Genomic DNA, 15,653 nt, shown 5'->3' with positions numbered 1-15,653 from the left:
AACATACTTCAAAACCAGAACAATTAAGCAGTATGAATAAAGACAGATATGTAGACTAATTGACTAGCATAGAAAGTCCACAAATAAAACCTCACTTATATATATTGTAAAATGATCTTTGACAGAGATCTCAGTGCTGTACAGTCTCTTCAACAAATGTTGCTGGGAAAACTGGATTTCTATTTGGAAATTAATATTGGCAGATCCTTATTGCATATATCAAAATTAACTCAAAGTAGATTAAATACCTAAATGTAAACTGTTAAACCTGAAACTGAGCCTGTTCAATTCCTATAAGAAAAAGTAGCTGAAAAGCTTCATGACATTGGGTGTGGCAACAATTTATTAGCACCCAAAGCACAGGCAACGAAGGCAAAAATAGGCAAATAGGACATCATATTTGTAAACTTATGCACAGCAAAGGAAATAACTAGGAGATAAAAGACAAACTACATAATGGGAGAAAATATTTGTAAACCATGTATTCGATAGGGGTTCTTATCCAGAGTATGTAAAGAACTTCTACAACTCAGAACTAATCAAATTAGATAATGGGCCAAAGACTTGAATGAAGATTTTGCCAAAGAAGATGTGCAAATATTTAGCCAGCAAACATGAAAAGATGTTTAATATCAGGTAAACATTAGGGAAATTAATTCAGAACCGCAAAGAACTATCACCTCAAATCCATTAGGATGGCCATTAAGACAATTCAAAACAAAATAAAACAAAAGATAAGTTTGTGGTGAAATTAGAATCATTGTGCACTGTTAGTGGGAGTGTAAACTAATATAGCTGCTAAGGAAAAACAGTATGGAGTTTCCTTAAACAATCAAAAATGAAATTACCAAAAACTGATCAGAAAATTCCCCTTATAGGTATATATGCAAAAGAATTGAAAACTGGATCTTAGAGATATTTGCATATCTATTCTAGTTTTATTGCAGCATTATTTCCAGTAGTCAAGAGATGGGAAAAGCAACCTAAATGTAATGTATGCTATCAGTGGACTGGATAAAGGAAATGTGATTTTATATATGTGACAGAATATTAGTCTTTAAAAAGAGGGAAATCCTATCATGTGGTACAATGTGGATAAATCCGGAAGGTATTATGGAAAGTGAAATAAGCCAGTCACAGAACCACAAATACTGAATGATTTACTTAATTTACATATCTAAAACAGTCAAATTCTTAGAATAGAAAGTAGAATAGAGATTGCCAGAGGCTGGAGGAAGAGGAGAGGGCAAATGTTCAGTGGATCTATAGAGTCTCATTTTTGCAAGTTGAAAAAGCTGTAGAGATCTAATCCTCAACAATGTGCATATAGTAAGCACTACTCTCCTGTATACTTAAAAAATGATTAAGATAGTACATTTTATATTATATGAAAAAGAATAAACTTGTCTGCTATTACCTGTTTTTTTACCTGATGGAACAGATTTGCCTTATGTAATCTTTTATGCTAAGGCACACATAGAGATAGAAAGTTTTAAAAATGAAAAAGCAAGAAGAAAGACTCTTGAAGAGTCATAGCTGGTTTTTTATCTTTTGTTAATATTTTAAAGGAGAGAGCACATTCAGTATTTCATAAGGATGAAAGAATTCATGTGTTGAAACCTGAACTATAAGTATTTCCTTCTGAGACTTGCATAAAAATCAGTCCTCAAGAAGGCAGAGTTCTGTGGTAACTGCAACCTCATAATATCATTTACATTTGGTGTTAATGTGCACAAAACAGGAAAAAGGATTCAGTTATTTTCAGGCTCTCAAATCCAAATGTGCTGAGTAGACATTTCTTATAAAAAGCAAATATACAAAACGAATTTGTGCCACTTGAAGTTTGAAAGAAATGTTCTTGCATTCCATAGTTAACAATTGTAACAGTATCACTTTCTCAGATTTCCATATTTTTAAAGTAGACTATCATGGTTTGGCTCAGCTACTAAGTTAAATTATTGCTGGTTTAAACATTCCTCTTGGTTACACTATGATCTTTACCTCGATTGGAAAATATGCTGTATTTTGAATGTTTATTTTAGGCTACTTGGCTTGAAACACCTCTGTTTAGCCTCAAAGCATAGATGTGTATGGATGATCTGTGTTAGGAATCTAAGAAGAAAAGAAAGAGAAGTATACTGTGAGTTAAAAACACACACTAATAGGGATCTAAAAGATCTCCAAAATGATTTGAAAAGAAAGTTCAGTGCAATTAAATTTCTCAATAATGGGTAGGCACGATTCTAGTTTTGTATTCATGCACATATATACATATATACATGTAAATACATATCTGAATATATTATTATGGGTTGACTGTTTTGCTCCCTTCAGTTCAGAAGTTTTAACATCCAGTATCTCAGAATGTGACCTAATTTGGAGATAGGGTCTTTGCAGAGGTAATGAAGTTAAAGTGAGGTCATTAGGGTGGGGCGTTAGCCAGTATGATTGGTGTCCTTACAAAAAATGAGAACTTTTGACACAGATGTACAGAGAGGGAAGGCCATGTGAAGAGACACAGGGAGAAGGCTGCCATCCATGAGCCAAAGACAGAGCGGTGGCACTTAACCTTCTCTCCCCAGCCATAAATAAAACAGCTTGCTGACACCTTGCTTTTGTATTTACAGCTTCCGGAATTGTTTCAGCTAGCCAGTTTGTACTGCTTAGTTACAACAATACTAGTCAACCAGTCAGGGTATCCTTGTTTAGCTACAGTGCATGATTAGTCTTTAATATTTCTTAGTATCTTCTAAGTACTGCTTTTTTTGGTACCGGGGATTGAATTCGGGTCCTTGCACTTGCGAAGCAGGTGCTGGAACCACTGAGCTAAGTTCCTGGCCCCTCTTCTAAGTACCCTTAAGAAGTTAGTTTCCCAGTATTACAAACAGAGAAATTAAGATTGGCCATGATGGTGAGGTGATTAGATTTGGAAAATAGACTCAGGACCTTTGACCCTATTTCACACAAATATCAGACCTTTTCTCTTTTAGAAATCTATAAATTTGTATAGTTTGGAGTGACAAATAGATGGCAAAAGTGGCGTCAGAAACAAAAACAACCTACTATCCTCCAACACCAAAATAAAAAATATTTGTGAAAGTACACATATTTGAATTAAATTTTCTGGAGATTAGAAACAACTGAAGTGGCCAGTTTTCCCACTGCTCAGAGTATAAGTGCCATTGCCTTGTGCTCATTTTGCTGTCAGTAGGAGTGACACTCAGCTTCTGTGCTTGTAGATGTGGAGGGTGCAGTGCTCAGCTCTGTCCCTCTGCATCCCTGGTTTAGCTGGGATGCCTGTGTTTACTGCCTCTAACCCATGCCATATCCATGGGCCACAGCCTCTGACTGGGAAGAACTAGAGTTAAGGGTAGAGAAGATGGAAGGTATGTGAAAACATTAGGTGGTGTTGTGGAGCTTTGGAGAGGTTCATTTTTGGGTGAAAAAGTTTCTACAATTTGAATTCTGCAGACTAAGATAGTGAAGTTTGTGAAACTGGCCTTGCAAATGATTTTAACAGTAATTTTAAAATAAAAAAATAAAAGGAACTATGTTATACTAATGTTAGTATTGGTTAAGTTGTCCAGGATTGTAGAAACTCAAAATATACCAAAATATACTCATAATCCCACCACTCTTGGAGATGAAGCAGGAGGATTGCAAATTCAAGCCTAGGCTGGACCATTTCATGAGATCCTGTCTTAAACAAAAAGCAAACACCAAAAGAGCTGGGGATATATCTTAGTGTGAAGGCCCTGGGTTCGATCCCCAGCACCAAAAAAAAAAAGAAAGTTATTTAAAAGATATAAAGACCTTTTACTAGTGTTTAATGTAAGACTAAGATACTTGGGCTAATGAGGAATTGAAGCCTTTTGGAAATAGTGACCTAGTCATTGTTAAACTTTTGTTATTTTTTCCAAAGTAAATTTTATGTTTAAAAAATAGGTGATGCAGAGATGTTATATAATTTGCTATGTTTTTTACTTAAAGAATTTTGTGACAGTTTGTTTCTGCAATAGGATTATTCTGTGTATCAGCATGAGTGTCCTTAGTTTATGTGCTTTTGTGCTTTAATTATGACTTATTTCCATTATGAGCATTTTCAATCCACAGTTTATAATCATAAAATATTCTAGTCACTAAGTACAGAATATTTTTATTTTGTTTTTAGTATTTTAAATTGTGAGGAATAACACACATATAAAAATATAGCAAAAATGAAGAGCTGAATAAAGTATTGCCATCACTCAGCTCAAGAAAGGAAATATGGTTTGTATACCAGAAGTACTCTCACCCACCCCACTCCTTTACCCCTAAAAGTTTACTTGTATGGTAAGTTTATTTTTATGGTAATATCTTCTTTAGTTTTCTTTCAAGTTTTATCACCTGTATATGAATCCCTAAGTACTTCGCTTAGTTTTGCTTCTACAATATGTTTAACCTCTACAATATGTTATTTATTAGGTCTGGCTTTTCTCGTTCAAATTTGAGAGACATCCCTATTACTTTATGTAGGTATAGTTTATTGATTGATTTTCATAATATTACCTTCTTTCTAAAAATCTTTATATAGCCTTTCTTGTAGTGTGAGTTTGTTGGAGTTTTCTTTTTGTCTCAACGTATTTATTGCTTCACATGTTTTCTTTTACTTTGGAATATTCCATTTTATGAATATACCATAATTTACTTGTCCCAGTATTGACAGGTACTTATGTGGTTTTTTTTCTTGTATTGGGAATTGAACTCAGGACCTTGCACTTGCCAGGCAGGCACAGAGCCACTGAGCTACATCTCTGGCCCATTTATATTGTTTTTATCTTTGACTATTATCAGTAAAGATGCTGTGAATGTTTTTGTACATGTCCATTGATAAAATTCTTCTGGGTGTATGGATAGTGATAAAAATGATATTTGGTAAGAATTTGTTTAGCTTTAGAAGATAATGTCAGTTTTCCAAAGTGGTTGTACCACTTTACGTTGTATCTGTAATACAAGAATTTTCCATTTGTCCTACATACTTGGCAATAATATGTTTTTTTTTTTCCTTGTAGCTACTTTGTTGAGTGTAGTAGCAATTTTTGTTGTCCTTTTTTTTTTTTTGTACTGGGGATTGAACCCAGGACTTGGACTTGCTATGCAAGCACTCTACCCCCAAGCTACATTCCCAGCTCTTCAGAAAAAAAAACCAACAAAAAAACCCAAAAACCTTTGATTTTGAGATATGGTCTTGCTAAATTGTCCACACTGGCCTTGAACTTGTGATCCTGTTGCTTAAGCCTCTTGAGTAGCTAACAGTCATGCACCATTGTGCCCAGCTGTAGCAGCATTTCATTATGATTTTTATTTGTACTTCCTTGATTACTAATGAGATGGAACATTTCTCATGTTTGTTGGTAATTTGAATAGTCACTTTCGAGCCACATCTATTCAATACTGTATAATGTAATCTTACACTGTTCCAGCACCTGACTCTAGCATTTATCTTGAGAGATTGTCAAGGACATGACTTGAGTTCTGATACTAACCTCACTTCCATCATGAATTAGCACTTGTTCCCGTGGGAGATTACCCCCTCCAACCTCCCCTCAGTTTCTTGGTCCTCTGTTCTCCATTGGATCCTGCATTAATAATTTTTTTACTCTTTTGTTAATTTCCTAATGTATTTAAGCATATTAAAAATTATATCTGCATTTTCTAGTTAACCATAATGAAAGGGTTCATATTCCTTGGTTTGCCATTACTGAAAGTGAAATTTCTTACGTAATTTTTCTTATAATCAAGTGACCCTTTTTTTTTATACTCCTGGTTTTAAATATTTAAAGGAAAACATGTCATCAGTTACTAACTTTTAGAGAGAATCTCTTTTGGGGGAATTCATTTGGAACTGTTTGTGGTTTTATTACAAATTATTTCTTGGCTCTCAAGAAATTTCTTGCAAAATGAGCTGTACTTATATTTTTGGCTTCCATTTTGTGATGGTATTTCTTGATGTTATAGGAAAAAAATTAGAACTGGTGCTTTAAAGTTGTAATTGAACTTTAAAATAGTCCAAGTAGATAATTATGAAACAATAAGTAAAAAAGCATCTTATTCCATGGTAATGTCTTAAATATCAAGATGTTTGTCTGCCCCTTTCACTGATTTGATAAAAATTGCATGCTGATTTAGATGGACACAAACTGTGTTTTTTTAGAGCTCACAATGTATTACAGTGGACTGGGGAAGTTAGAGGGAAGATGGCAGAGGAGAAACTACTTGGAATCTGTCTCCCACAGGACAGACAGGTACACTGGCAGAACCTGTCACAGGCAACTCTTGGAATTCTGGGCTCAGGCCACTATATGGATGAACCTTAGGGATATTCTGCTGAATGAAATAAGACTAACAGAAGGACAAGTAATGTACAATTGTTGTATAAAGCACCCAGAGTAGTCAAATTTATAGAGACAGAAAGTAGAGTGGTAGTTTTCTGGGGATTAGGGGAAATGGTGGAGTGAAGACATGAAAGGGTTATTGTTTAAGAAGTATGTTCACTATGAGATGGAAAAGTTCTGGGACTCATGGTGGTGATGTTTTAAAACAGTATGAATTAGTGCCACAGAACAGTGTACTTCATTATGGTTAAAATGGTGAATTTTATGCTATGTATATTTTAGTACAATTAGATACAAAGAAGATTTAAAAATATAATATATTGCACTGGAAAAACCTTTTATCAACTCATGTTCCACAAATATGTAAATGAAGCCATAATTTGAATATGTTACAGGACGTAACTATTCAGAGAAATCCTAGAGTGAATTATTTTGCAGTTTTTACTTTTTACATTTCAAGTTGATTTTCCTTTAGTGGGACTTTAATGTCTGGCTCTTTCAGGTGGTGAGACTTCTCAGTTTATTAAAGTAAGTTCTTGATTATTTGTATGTTGTTGCAGAAAGCTCATTTTATTCTAGCTTATAAATTATGCAGTGGATATTGTATATGTACATTCTTGATAATGATACAACTATAGTTAAAATTGTGTGGGATGTATAATACTAGTGTTCCTAACCTGGAAGTATGCCACTTCAATTTTTTTTTAGGAGAATGTTTATATACAGGCTAATCAAATGAATACATAATTGGCAAAGCAAATGAGTTAATACAGATTGTTTAGTACAAAATTAAAAGCTTGGAAACAATTGGCTTTGAAATCTAGCTGAATTATTAAAAGTGTCCTTTAGTACATTGGACCATTTATAAATGACACTTGTTTCACCAGAAAAGTAATATATGACTAATACTCCTGCTTACTTTGGCCTTGCCTTTTAGGTTTAGTCACCTTTTAATTTAAGGTATTTGGAGGTGTGCTATTGTAGTACTGTTTTTTAATTAGATACTTACACATTCATGTTATTGGAGGTTGGTGTAAAAGTCATCCTTTTAAATGTGGCCTAATTTTAAAAAAATTTTAAAGTTTAGAAATTTTAGACTTTGATTTAGCCATAGAATGTATGTAACCACAGCTATGAGTTGTTTGGCTATGTTAGTGTGACTTCTTTGTAATAAGATTCGGAAGTATAAGACTTAATGTTAGTTTGTGCTTTTTTTGTTGTTGTTGTTGTTGGTACCAGGGATTGAACTCAGGACCTTGCGCTTGCGAGGCAGGCGCCAGAACCACTGAGCTAAATCCCAGGCCCTGACTTAGTCTTAGTTTGGTCTTGTGCTTTTCTGTGTCTGAGATTTGCCCACGATCCTGTGTCTTGGATTTGATTCGTCATGACTAGCTTGAATTAGCTTGATTTCAAATGTTTTTATTCATATTTATTGGAGATATTTAATAGAAATGTCAAGATAAGTGGGTGCTCCTTCAAGCTAACTCTTTAGATGTTTGTTGGAATACTGCTTGTAGAGGTGGGAAATGCATGGGGGAAGGTTGTTGAAGTCAGCACTCTGTTGGCAGCTCACGCCTGTTTTCTTGTATCAGGAAATTTTGCTGCTGCCAGAGTGCATTCTCCCACTCAGTTTAACTAGTCCTGCCCTTCATAGAAGACCCTTGATCGTATCTTTGTGGATTCCACTGTCTTTCACAAGTAGATTATCAAGTTATTTTCTCCAGCATCTGCTCTGAGTCTCATTCTAATAAACACTGTTCTATCTTTTTCCCTTTGGAGTGATGTATTAGTGCACTAGAGCTGTTTTAGAGCCTCTGAAAACTCTGAGTAGCAATCCATTTGGGCTACACCCTATTCCACCTCCAAGAAAATTCCCCCCAATGATTACACCCTATTCTTTTGTCTTGCTCAGTAAGTCTGTATCCTTCCGGTATTTGTTCTAGATTCCTTAATGTCTCTAAATTGGAGTTAGCAGTGTGTAAGCATTTTTACTAGTTTCATCTATTACATATGCATCCTAATCTGTGACTTCTTTGTTGAGTCAAAATTAAGCAATTAATGTTGTTTTGGCAATTTTAGTATGGTGGCCCATTATTACTTGTAAAATTTAGAATACTTCTGGGTCATGAAAAATACTATTACTTATTTTTGCTTATGAATATGGTTGCTGTGTCTCTAAGTTTATTATTTTTCAAATATTGAAAGTCACAACAAGGTGCAGTGTTGGAGAGCTGCAAAGTAATAAGTGAAGTGGCTGGGAAATTGAAAACGGAGTGGTGGGGATTAAGTGCTTGGTTTAAAGAGGCTTTCTCTGTTCTGTTACATCCAGTTGTCTGTGCCACTATAGGCTTGATGTGGCCAGATCTTCCTTTTACTCAAACCAAGAGGTACAATTTAAAATTTTTAGGTACAATGTCCAAGTTTTTATTATTGGCAACAAGTTCAGATCACAAAAATATTTATAGACCAAGTGGTGTGTAAGGGCAGCTTTCTGTCCCTCCAGAGAACAAGTGGGTTTTGACAAATATACAATGTTATGTACCCCTCACCCCCATTAGAATATCATTACAAAATCATCTTGCTGTCCTGAAACTCTCACTTGCTTTACCTAGTCAACTCTTAGATTTTCTCAAACTCCTGGCAATAACTGACCTGTTTACTATTTCTGTTTTCTATTTCTTTGCCTTTTTCAGAATGTCACATCAGTATAACAAGTAATGCTCATAGAACGTCCACGGAGGGGTTTTTGGTAACTAGTCCTGCAAGCATCAGTTGTGGGATTCTCAGAACTGAGGTTGTAGGAAAAACACAGGTACAGATGACACTCACAGTTGCCTATGTAGTTTTACGTGATTATGTGAAAAATTCTCTTGTAAGTATTTTGTTACCCTGTTATCAGTAGTTTCAAATGCTCAAAAAAAGAAAATCGATATTAAAGTATCAGTTTTGCAATGCAGAGGATGTTTTTACTTCTTTTAATGATAGACTGAAAAAAATGACGTGTTGGCCTCCTGCCTTGTAAATGTAGCAGCTTTTATTTTTAATATTTAAAGTATGAGTCAGACTTCAGATGTGCTTAAACTGGTACTCATATAATGGAAGTTTATTTTCTTCACCAATAAGAATTTGTACATAATTCATTATAGAATATTTTTAAACTAAACTTTTTGTTTTAGTGCAGTTTGTGAATGTAGTACAGACAGTTCTCATATACTCCACACCTAATAGGTTTCCCCTTATTATTAACATCTTAATTAATAAACCAATACTGCATCATTATTATGACCTGAAGTCCATACTGTGCTTTATTCACATTTCCTTAGTTGTTACCTACAGTTCTTTTTTTCATTGTAGAATTCCCTTTACATGACATGTCATGTCCTCTTAGGCTCCTCTTAGTTGGGACAATTTCCCAGACTTGCTTTGTTTTTGATGAATTTGACACTTTTGAGAAGTTCTGGTCAGATATTATATTCTGTAAAGCAAATTTTGGATGGAGTGTGTGTGATTTTTTTTTCTTCTCTTGATTACCCTAGTGTTACTATTTTTGGGAGGGAGTCTAGAGAGCTAAAGTACCATTCTGGTCATACCTAGGTTGCACACTTTTGTGTCAGTATGATCTGTTACTCTTAGTAAGGGATTTCATGTTCCACCTGTGTGAAAGGAGCACGGAATTCTACTGCTTAGGAGATTGGTCTCTATTCATTGAGTCATTTACATTAGTATGAACCGTGGATATTTATTTTATACTTTGGCTTATGAGACAGAGCATCTTTGTTGCTCAGATTATTCCACCTTTGGCCATTGGGAGCTCTTCCAGTTGGCTTCTGTGTCTCTTAAGATACAGTCCCATCATCTGTTTTTTTGTTGTTTTTAGAGCACATTGTTACTTTTTGACACTACACTCATTGTAAAAGCAGCCATTTCTCCAGAGTCCTGATTTCTTTGGTTGGAAATGGTTTTTAAAACTAAGATGTGGTAGGCCGGGGATTTAGTTCAGTGGCTCTGCTGCCTGCCTCGCAAGCACAAGGTCCTGAGTTCGATCCCTGGTACCAAAAAAAACCCAAAAACAAAAACCCCACTAAGATATGGTATGCTTAGTGCTACTGGGATATTTCTTTTTTTTTCTTAAATTCTTTTATTGGTACATTTTAGGTATACAATACATTTACATTTATCTTTGGGTGCTTGTACCTGTACATGATGTATCTTGGTTCTTATTTTTTCCCCATTACCTGTGCACCCTTCACCCCTCCACCCTTCCCTATTTACATACTTTGTGTCCATTTTTTTTTTCTTTTCTCATAATTTTTCCTTTAAAAGTATTTTCTTTTTTTTTTTTTTTGGTACCAGGGATCGAACTCGGGTCCTTGCACTTGTGAGGCAGGTGGCAGAACCACTGAGCTAAATCCCCGGCCCTTTTAAAAGTATTTTCATTTTTTTTTTTTGGTACCAGGTACCAGGGATCAAACTCGGGTCCCTTCCGCTTTCGAGGTAGGCGGCAGAACCACTGAGCTAAATCCCCGGCCCCACTACTGGGATATTTCTTTAGGTCCTTTCAGCTGACAAAGCAAGGAAATGTGTATAAATGCATGCATTTAAACATGTTTATAAATATAAACATGACTTCATACTTGGTGGCTCAAATTATGATCTATTACCACTAGGATCATTGGAGCTTTCTCTTTTTGCTTGTCTGTAAACTCTCTGTCCAAAAAGTGGCTCCCATGATCCAGTCCCCAATCCATTTAATCACTCAACTCTAGCATACAGTATATACTGGTTTTAGAATTGTTCGCTGACTCCTTTTGTGAAACAGTTTTTATCATCAAAGCATAATGCACAGTTCCTTTTGCCTTTAAGAATATACATTCCAGAGGCCAGGGATTTAGCTCAGTGGTTCTGGCGCCTGCCTCACAAGTGCAATGTCCTGAGTTCGATCCCTTGTACCTCCACCCCCCCAACAGATATTGTAGACCTTGGATGGCACAGCCCCATGAGACAGTTATATTATGTATCGTTGTTACCTTTTTGCGCAGGCCCCATAACGAGATAATCACTTTCAGTCTAGGCCACGTAGACCACGTGGCTCTAGTTACCCCACCTTCCTGCACTATAAAGAGCGCACTGGATGCCAGGTGGCCATTAGCTCATCAGGCTATGGTCCCACCTGGTCCCAGCTATGAAGCATACTTTTACCTTCTTTCTCATTATTTTCTAATTTTTTTCTTCATTTCCCACTGCTCTCCCCAGCTTCGAACTCTATGCTTTGTGGGTTGTGGCCCAAGACTGTGTATCATTATAAGGTAATGCCAAACTATCTGCTGAAGTGGCGGTACCATTTTGCATTTGCCACAGCAGTGAGTGAGAACTCTTGTTGTTCTGCATTCTTGCCAACATTTTGTATTTTAAGTTTTTTGGATTTTATACATTTTAATAGCTGTGTAGTGGTATCTCATCCTTGTTTTGATTTGTATTTCTCTAATGACATATGATGTTGAGCATCTTTTCATGTTTATTTACCATCTTTGTCTTTGGTGAAGTATCTTTCAGCTCTTGTTCATTTTAAAATTTGTTTTTTCACTGAATTTTAAAAAGTCTTTGTATATATTGTATACAACTACTTTATCAGTTATGTGTTTGGCAAATATTTTCTCCCACTTTCTGGATTGTTTTCGTTCCCTTCATAAGTGTCTTTCACAGAGCAGAGTTTAAAATTTTATCAAATCCAATTAATTTTTTTTCATCATAGTGTTTTTGGTATTGTATCTTAAAAAATGACGAAACTGAAGGTTACATAGATATTCTCCTAAACCTTATAGTTTTATGTCTTCTATGTTTCATAGTTTTGCATCTTACATTTAGTTCTATCACCTGTTTTGTGTTCCTTTTCGTAAGGTGTGAGGTCTTAGTGTGTACTCTTTTTTTTTTTAAACAGTATGACTGCCCAATTTATGTAGCATCATTTGTTGAAAAGGCTACCCATTGAATTACCTTTGTGCTTCTTCATACATCAGTAGACTATATTGTATGACTCTACGTCTTGGTTCATTGTTCTGTTCCATTGATCAGTGTGCCTATTCATTTTAATTCCACTTTGCCTCTATTGAGGTTGATTTTAATTGGTATTTTTTAGTTAAGTATTGGAGAAATATTGTCATTTAGTTTTATGACAGTGCTTTGTGTTTGAGGATTTTTAAGACATTATTTTATCTCCTTCATCTTGACTTAAACACTTAACCTCCCCTGTCAGGCCCATTCCCAAGGGTGTTGAGAATGTACATCTCTAGTTGGCCTCCGTATCCTTGTCAAAGCAAATACAACCTCTTGCTGGAATATACTTTTTGTTTCTTCTGTTCCCTTGATCATTTACTAAGATGTAAGATCCAGGAGAGCAGGTTTTTGCTGCTGTTGTTGTTCATTGCTACAGTACATCTGTTTCACTCAGGACTTGCCTGGCACCTAGTAATGTCTTAATGATAGAGTGTAAGTGTGATTACTGATTATAATGTCTTATACTTTTGTTTTTTTTTTTTTTTTTTTTTTTTGGTACTGGGGATCAAACTCGGGTCCTTGCACTTGCAGAGCAGGCAGCAGAATCACTGAGCTAAATCCCTGGCCCGTATAGTGTCTTATAGTTACAACAGCCTTGAGCAATAGGGTGTTGTTAAAATGGTAAATGTACCAAATAGCTGAACTTCATAGCTTTGGAACCTCATGACTTTTTATTTTTTTTAACTGAAAAAATTTGTATGCATGTGTTTATGATATATAACATGATTTCATATTTGTATACATTGTGGGATGGCTAAATCAAACTTAAGGAACATATGTATCACCTCACACTTTGTGAAGAACACATTTTTATTATGTTTATTGGTACAGTTTAGATATACATAATGATCACTTTCATCATAGGGAATTTGTATTTGTATGTGATATATCTTCTTATTTTTTTCCCATTCCCCTCCCTTCCTGTCAACCCCTCTTCCCTTCCTTATTTATAAAAGCTTTGTTTCCATTTTATCTCTTTTGTCATTGTTTTTCTTTTCCCTTCCTTCCTTCCCCTACCCCCTCCCTAGTGCCACTTCCCATTTGAACATTTTCTTCCTATTTCACAATGTCAGTTATACATTGTGGTCCTTATTTACACTCTCAGTTTATCACATCAGAGAAACAATGTGATATTTACATGTGAATATTCGGTGTATTTCACTTAAGAGTATGCTCTCAGGGTGCATCCATTTATCTATATATATAAATGTCCCAAGTTTATCCTTTTTTATGGCTGAGTAGTACTTCATTGTATTAACACCCCCCCCCCCACATATCTTGTTTATCTGTTTATCAGTTGATGGGCTTTTGGGCTGTTTCCAAGATTTAGCTGTTACAAACTGTGCTGCTATAAACATAAGTGTGCATATATCACTGTGATATAATGCTTTTAATTCTTTTGGGAAAATACCCAGAAGGGGAATAGTTGGGTCAAATGGAAACTCTAGTCCTAGTTTTTCAGGAACTTCCACACTGATTTCCACAGTGGTTGCACCAGTCTGCACTCCCACCAACAGTGGAGAAGGGTTCCTTTTTCCCCACAGCCCTACCAGCATTTATTGGTTGATTTGTTGATGATAACCATTCTTTCTGGAGTGAGATGGAATCTCAGCATTGTTTTAATTTGCATCTCTCAAATGACCAGTGATGTTGAATATTTTTTCATATATTTATTTGCTGTTTGTGCTTCTTCATCTGAGAAGTGTGAATTCATCTCAGATGCTTATTTTTGGATTGGGTCTTTAAATTTGGGGCATTTGTTTCTTTCAATTCTTTATATATGTTCTAGATATTAATCTTTTGTCTGAGGAACAGCTGGAAAATTTTTTTCCTAGTCTATTAGTTGTCTTTTCACTCTGTTGGTGGTTTCTTTTGCTGTGTGAAAGCTTTTTTATAAGATTAGATTCCAGTTGTTGATTCTTTGTAATATTTCATGTGTGATCGGGGTTTTGTTAATAAAGTCATTGTCGACACCTAATGTCTTCAAGAGTTCTACCTTTTCTCTCTTCCAGCAGATTTAGTGTTTCTGTTTTAATATTTAGATCTTTGATCCATTTCGATTTTAGTTTAGTGCATGGTGAGAGACATGGGTCTACTTTTAGTCTTTGGCATGCAGAAAGCCAGTTTTTTCAGCACCATTTATTAAAAAAGCTTTCTTCTAGTGAAGGTATTTGGCCCCTTTGTCGAAGATAAGGTGACTGAGTGTGTTTGAAATTGTCTCCTCATCTTCTAATCTGTTCATTGATCCTTGGGTCTATTTTTTTTATCAATACCATGTTTTTTTTTTTTAAATCATCACAATAGCTCTGGTATAATTTCGTGTCAGGGATTGTGATGCCCCCCTGCCTTGCCTTTTTTTGCCTAGAATTGTTTTTGCTATTCTAGGTCTCTTTCGGTCCCAAATGAATTTTATGAATGTTTTCTCTAGTTCTGTGAGGTATGTTATTGGTATTTTGATTAGGATTGTAATAAATCTATGTAACAATTTTGGGAGTATGGCCTTTTTTACCATGTTGATTTTTCCTATACACCAAAAAGGGTTATCTTTCCATTTTCGGATATCCTCTTCAATTAATGGAGAATACATTTTTAAATCTCTCAATAATTTTCAAATATATTTCCTGTAAGTGAAATTTTGTATCCTTTGGCCAGTGTCTTCTTAATGCCCACTCAGCCCCAGCCCCTGGTAACTACCATTCTGTTTTCTGCTTTTATGAGTTTCACTTTTTTTAGATTCCACATACACTTGTGAGCTCATGCGAAAATTTCTCTTTTCTGTGACCTCAGGATTTTTGTATTTGGCCAGATCTGTAGTTGGTATTTTCAAAGTGTAATTACATCTTTCTTTTATTTCTTAAACATACTGTACTAAACTTTATTATTTATGCTATCCCATATGGTATTTTTGACCAGAAATCAAGAAACTGGGTTAAAGTTGTATTTCTATAACTACCTACACATGTGATTTTAGTAAATTTATACTTTCTTGTGCTGGGGATTTAGCTCAGTGGCACCGCGCCTGTCTTGCAAGCACAAGGTCATAAGTTCAATCCCAGTACCAAATAAATAAATAAAATAAACAATAAAAAAATTCTTTGGGACTTGGTTGAACATTAGATTCAGTGACTATATGACCCCAAATTCTGATTGATATTGACCTCATTCATTGTGGCATATTTTAATAGGTGCTTTTCTCACGGTGATATTTAGAGTATATAGAACATA

General features: G+C 35.2%; 1 protein-coding gene across 3 annotated transcripts in view; it reads left to right on the top strand.

Annotated features, from left to right (window-relative positions):
- Positions 1-15,653, top strand: part of Bicc1 (BicC family RNA binding protein 1) — a 320,644-nt gene that overhangs the window by 35,438 nt on the left and 269,553 nt on the right. The gene's annotated exons all lie outside the window — the stretch shown is intronic.

The sequence above is a fragment of the Heterocephalus glaber genome, unplaced genomic scaffold (assembly GCF_053883595.1).
Source record: "Heterocephalus glaber isolate CG9 unplaced genomic scaffold, H.glaber_assembly_v1.0 deba00001497, whole genome shotgun sequence".
NCBI classification, from domain to species: Eukaryota; Metazoa; Chordata; class Mammalia; order Rodentia; family Bathyergidae; genus Heterocephalus; species Heterocephalus glaber.
The sequence above is the reverse complement of the archived record's forward strand: the minus strand, read 5'-3'. Positions and strand labels throughout refer to the sequence as shown.